Raw genomic sequence first — 6,471 nt, forward strand, 5'->3', positions numbered from 1 at the left:
CACAGCAAAGTGACATAAACTTTGCTTTAGGGAAGGCAGAGAGAGAGAGAGAGAGAGAGAGAGAGAGAGAGAGAGAGAGAGAGAGAGAAAGAGAGAGAGAGAGAGAGAGAGAGAGAGAGAAGGCAGTAAAACAATTTTTTTCTTCAGATATAATGTAGATTTTTGAAATTTTAAGACAAGAATTTTTTTCTGTGATTTTAGATACATTATGAGGGGAGATTTTTAAGAACATGTGAAAACTCTTTGAACTTAATTCCATTTATTTCTCTTAGTTTAATTTCACACAACTAGTGTAGTGTTTGGTATATGAGTGTTTAATAACTGTTGAAATAATAGAATAGTTGATTATAAATTGAAATTCTCTTGTGTGCTGAGCATGGTTTCATATCTTAGGGTACTATTAAACAATAACAGAAATAATATACTACTACCAATAAATTTATAAAGTATTTCAATTTTCTAAGGGGCTAAAGTAGTGAATTTAGAATGAGAAAGAGCTGCTTTTATATCTTAGTTGTCACTCACTAGTTGTGTCATTAGCAAATTCTGATCCTTTGCAAGGCTCAGTTTCTACATATATAAAATGAAAAAAAGAATGTCTACATCATAGCTATGGCAAAGGATTAAAATAAATTACTTTGGAATGCTGTCTCATGAAAAGCAGTCAATAAATATTAGTCCCTCCCTCTTTTATCAGAAGACTAAAATACAAAATAATAAGAGATTTATTCTGTAAAATTTGAGAACTTCAATATTAGCAATTACATTGTATCACAAGGTTCCTACATGGTGTAATATTAGAAAAAGATGATATCCAGAGTTTTAAAATGAAAAGTCAAAATGCCTCTCACACACCTCCATTGGTTTCTTTTCTAAAGATTGATGGCTTTGCGGGGGCAAGCTTCCAGAATCAGGTTTGGTACCCCCACAATTTTTAGTCAAAATGCATCTTCCACATTTCAATATACCACCTGAAATATAATTTTCTTAGTAAAAAATAAGCTGAGAAACATGAAATGTATAACAAAGCTATGTATGTTATAGACGCCATTGTGCAGGGTGGGGCAAGTGTGGGTTTATAGTTGTGAGCACATGAAATACAGAGTTTATTCTTGTACTATTAACTAGTAGCTCACCAGTAGCTCACTGTCACCCTCCTGTAGCTTCCCCTGCCCCTCCCTCCCCACGACCCCCCTCATAGCTTGCTGCCTTGCCCCCTCCTGTAGCTCTCTGCTGCCTGCTTGTAGCTCACTGGCCCACCCTCCTGCTGATCCATGATCTTGTCCTTAAGGGGTCAGTCATTACACTTCAGAGAGTAATGGCCATTTGCATATTACATCTTTATTATAAAGGATTATCGTACTATTTTCCATACAAACAACTAGAAACCTACTTTTGCCCCACCCTGTATATTACTGCATTTTTATGGAATTTCTAAAAAAAAGGAAAACAGAGATAGAAAGCAGATCAGAATTTGCCTGGGACTGGTATTGGGGAACTACCAAGGGCTACAAGGGAACTTTCTGAGGTACGAAAAGTTCTAAAACTGGATCGTGGTGATGGTACTACAATTGTAAAAATTACTAAAAATTACCAAAACTGTACACTTAAAATAGGCAAATTTATGATATGTCAATTATATCTTAACAATAAGATATAAAAACTAGTAGTAGTATATAATATATTTGCATTTGGGGAATATCAATATCTTCACATCATTGATTTAAATGTGCCAAAATTTGCCTATACCCTACTTAAGAAGCCACACCCTTAAAAACAAAAGTCTATTATTATTGTCTCTGTATCATCCTCTCAAACTCTCGTACCAACAAGTGCATTCCTCCATCAGATTGTAGCAACATTGTGTTCATTTTTGTATCTTTAGTGTATCACACACAATACCTGGCATCCATAGATATTTAATAATATTTTTGTTGAACATCTGAATTATGAAGAGTAAATATAAGCACTAGAAAGAATAAATCAATATTTTCAATTCACTAATCAATATGTTTTCACCGAGACTATCTAAATTTATTCATCTCTATAATTTGGAATTATTTGGGGGCATAGTTGAAGACTTCATTAAGCAATAAATGAGACAAGTGTCTATTCACCCATGAGGAAACAAAAATGACTAAAGTCTTTAGTCATGTATTAAGATTTTTTCATTACTCAGTGATTTTTCAATAAAGTTTCCCTTTGTATTAACAACAAAAGGGGGGTCTTTCACAAATTATAAAGTCAAAATCAGCAACAATAAATCATGTAATTGATTCAATAATTTTATATCTTTCATATATTTCCCAGTGATTATGAGTTTTAATTACATGTCACTTCTTATTTAGTGATACTATACCCATTTAAAAGTGATTAAACTAGATTTTAATGAAATACTTATACACTTAGGACTATATCATAATGAACATCTCTAAAGTAGGATGGATTAGTAGAATTTCCATAGAGATCTATTCACATTTGGTTTGTTAACTTATGAGGCATGTGGACATATTATATATTCATTTAAAATGTCTTTTAGGAATATATAAGAGAGTTAATCTAAAAGTGACACATATACTTTAGGGCATCTAAATTATACTCAAAACATGAAATTGAATGGAAAAAATGAATTGCATTTAGAAATTGCAGACAATATTTATACTGTTAAAAACTTGCAATTCGATCTATTATAAGCCTTACCTAGCACTTTTTTGACACCCAGTAAATATTAATAGACATAAGGAAGAAAGGAAGGAAGGAAAGGAGAGGCTTTTAAAAATAACGAAGAGAGGAGAAAAGATAAAATATAGACTCTTCCATGTGTTCTTTAGGAAGGAAAGAGTGGAATTCCCCATAAAGCTGTACGTTGCTAAATTCATGATAAAAACATGCTGTTAGCTGTATCATTAAAGGATGCAAAGATGCCCTGAAGGCAAATGTAGGGGCTGAAACAGCTGTCCTCAATCATGAGAGTTCATACAAAATCATGCTCCATATGGTTTAGGACAAAAGATGGACAGCTCAACTGGCCCAGCAACCAGAGGAGCGCACAGCTCTCAAGTGGAAAAGAGAAAACAGCTCTCAGTGGGGAAGAGGAAACAGTCCAAGGTGAGCACCATGTTGATAATAGTGTCGGTAATATAATAGCTAATAAGAACATACCCACTAACGTGCTCACCTGTCTATACAGAACTGAGCTTTTCTTTTTTAGTAGTATTTTATATTCATGTAAGGCTCAACTGCTATATACATGTAAAACTAAAATTTAGAGGCTTTATAAAACTTCAGCTTTTGATATATACGTCAATATCTTTACTAAGGGTAGAATAAATTATCTAAATTTATTTTAGAACCGAAGAAAGAAATTGCATCCAGCCTCTTAGGAAATTGTCCTCTCCTACACATGTGTTCAAGGCAGTGTGTTCTAGCTCTGTTACAAGATCAACTCCAGAGATCTGCATGTAGCATTTTAAGCTAATGCTTCCTGAAATAAGCAGTTACTGTTAAGAAACCAATAAAAGTGCTTCTTGCCCACAGTATAATAAGGACATTTCCACCAAGATTAAACAGATACAATCGCAAAGCTACACAAGGCTAAAAGCCTGTGTAAGGGCCCTATTTTCTTCTCTAACAACCACATTGAATCCAATAGCTGGCCAACTTTTTCCATGCACTTACTGTGTAGGATTAAATCGTTCCTTTAATCAAAATACAAATTTGCTGAATGAATCAGTTTGTCTCAGAGCCTCACATATATGTTTTTTAATTGTTAAAAGACTTTGGAACTTTTTTCAATCATTTCAGACTAAATTTAATAATTTATGTACCCTACATAGCAGGAAGCTATGCTCATGGAGTAGCCATTTACCACATGTAGTCTACTGTAAACTAGAAATATATGACCTTATAATTTAAAACCAAAAAGTGGAAATTAAGTTTTGTATTATTTATGTTGAGATTGAAAAATAGCTTTCATAGAAAGTCAAAATATTCTATTTCATGAAGGAAACTTTCTACCTTATATAGCTTTCTTATAATATACTTCAAATGTCAAAAACAAAAATAATTTTACTAACAATGAGAAATAAGAGAAAGCTTGTTCTGTGTCTTGAAAATAATCATTGATTACTTTAATGTAAAATATTATTATCAGGATTGACCAAGCATCTAACAATGGTTCCAAATGGCTTCTGAATATTTACTTTTTGAGCCAATTTTCTTCAAAGTTCATTTTTGATGAACATAAATCCTAATACCAGGCTTTTAACTGGACCAAGATAAGTAAATAGGGAAAGGAAAAGTACTACTTGAGTATGGAAACTAAGGAAAAACACTCTACCTATAATATTCCATTTTAACACTCTAACTTAGTTAGCTTGATATAATTATTTTATGGTCATAGTAAAGAAACTGAGTCTAGAATTCATCAAACATTGAATTTAACTGATAAAAGCCGCTAAAGATTTTCACCTCAGGTTTGTTTGACTCTAAATCTGGATTCCTTTTTACTACAGTATAATTTTTAACAAGCAAAACAGAAAGTATTCACAGTAACATATAATATCTGATTAGATTTATGCTTATTTCCATATCCATTTAAAACAATCACTTTTAAACAGCCCTTTAATTTAAAAAACATCTGGGTGCATACAGGTACACAGTGTGAAGGTTAAGGATGTCGTTTAGACTGTTTCAGAATGTAAAAACTAAGAAAAATGAACTTCACTCAACAAATGGGAGTTTATTTAATAATGCATGGATTGTGGGGAGAGAAAATTATCTTAGTCTCTGAACTATTGCAGGAGTCAGAGGACTAAAATTTTTTCAGGCTTCAACATTAACTTCAATATCCATCTTCAGTACATTCGTTACCTCTCTATTTCACGAATAAATCCAAGGCTTAGAAACAAGCCTGGCAGAGAGGAGGTATCCCAAACAAGAAAACAGACAAAAACACATTAACTGTTGCTATTGCATAAATGCATAGACTTTTTTTTTTTTGCTTTTTAAAATTCTGATAAGTAACTCAGCTAACTTGATACTTCTGTTTCTATTCCTCAGTTATTTCAGTGATCTACAAGGAAATAAACAAATCCCAGAAGTGAGCTTATATTACAGTGGTGGTTTTTCAAATTTTAAAGACATTGATGCATTCATTAATATGTGTAAGTATAACAATTACAAAAATAAAATGAAGATGAGTTTTATTTTAAAAGGAATAGGCAGAATTACTCTCACATACCAATTCATCCAGAATTATTATAAGAGGACTCTAAATTATTTTGAATTAACTCCTTAAACTCTGGAGAAGACAGTTCAAAACCCTCTCATTAGTAACATGGATAATAAATTCATCTTTAATCTTAATTCCTTTAGAAAAATATGACCATTTCAACATACATGTATATGTGTTCCTTCTCACTTAAAAATCAAAAGATGCAGCTAGGACATACGTTTTATTTTTATTTTTAAAAATATACTTTTATTGATTTTAGAGATGAAGGGAGAGGGAGAGAGAAATAGAAGCATCAATGATTAGAGAGAATCATTGATTGGCTGCCACCTGCACACACCACACTGGGGATTCGAGCCTGCAACCCGGGCATGTGCCCTGACTGGGAATTGAACTGTGACCTCCTGGTTCATAGGTCAATGCTCAACCACTGAGCATGCCAGTTGGGTTATTTTTCATAGAACACTGAAATTTTCAAATAAAAATACATCTATAATCATGAATATTAATCACATATTAGAAATTGTTAGAACACAAAAATCCTAAAGAAAATAACTACACCAATTCTCATTTAGTTCAGGTAAAAAACAAATTCATTTGTTCATCTAAACATTATCAGAATTTATATGTGTTTTTAGAATTACACTGTGTCTTATAATACTCTAATCAACCATTAAAAATTACCTAAAGTATACTCAAGAACAATAATCCAAAACTATAAAATAAAATAAAAATAATTCTGAAGAAAATATTAAGTTACTCACATAAAGGCAAGAAAAGAGAAAGAACAAAATGAGAACTTTAGGGAAAATGAAAACAAATAGTAAATTAACAGACCTAAGCCACAGTGTAATTACTTTACAAACAAATCACTTAAATTTACAAATTAACACAGCTAGTGTGGATTAGCAGTTGAGCATAGAACTATGAACCAGGAGGTCATAGTTCAAAATTCATGCATGGCGGGGGGGGGGGGGGGGTCCCTCAGCCCAGCCTGCACCCTCTCGCAATCCGGGACCCCTTGGGGGATGTCCGACTGCTGGTTTAGGCTTGATCCCTGTGCCTGCATGCTCACCCCTAACCGCCTCTGCCTGCCTGCCTGATCGCCCCTAACCACTCCGCCTGCCTCCCTGATCTCCCCTAACTGCTCGCCTGCCTGCCTGATTGCCCCTAACAGCCTCTGCCTAGGCCCTTGCTGCCGTGGCTTTGTCCAGAAGGACATCCAGAATGATGTCTGG

The sequence above is a fragment of the Cnephaeus nilssonii genome (assembly GCF_951640355.1).
Source record: "Cnephaeus nilssonii genome assembly, chromosome: 3".
Classification (NCBI taxonomy): Eukaryota; Metazoa; Chordata; class Mammalia; order Chiroptera; family Vespertilionidae; genus Cnephaeus; species Cnephaeus nilssonii.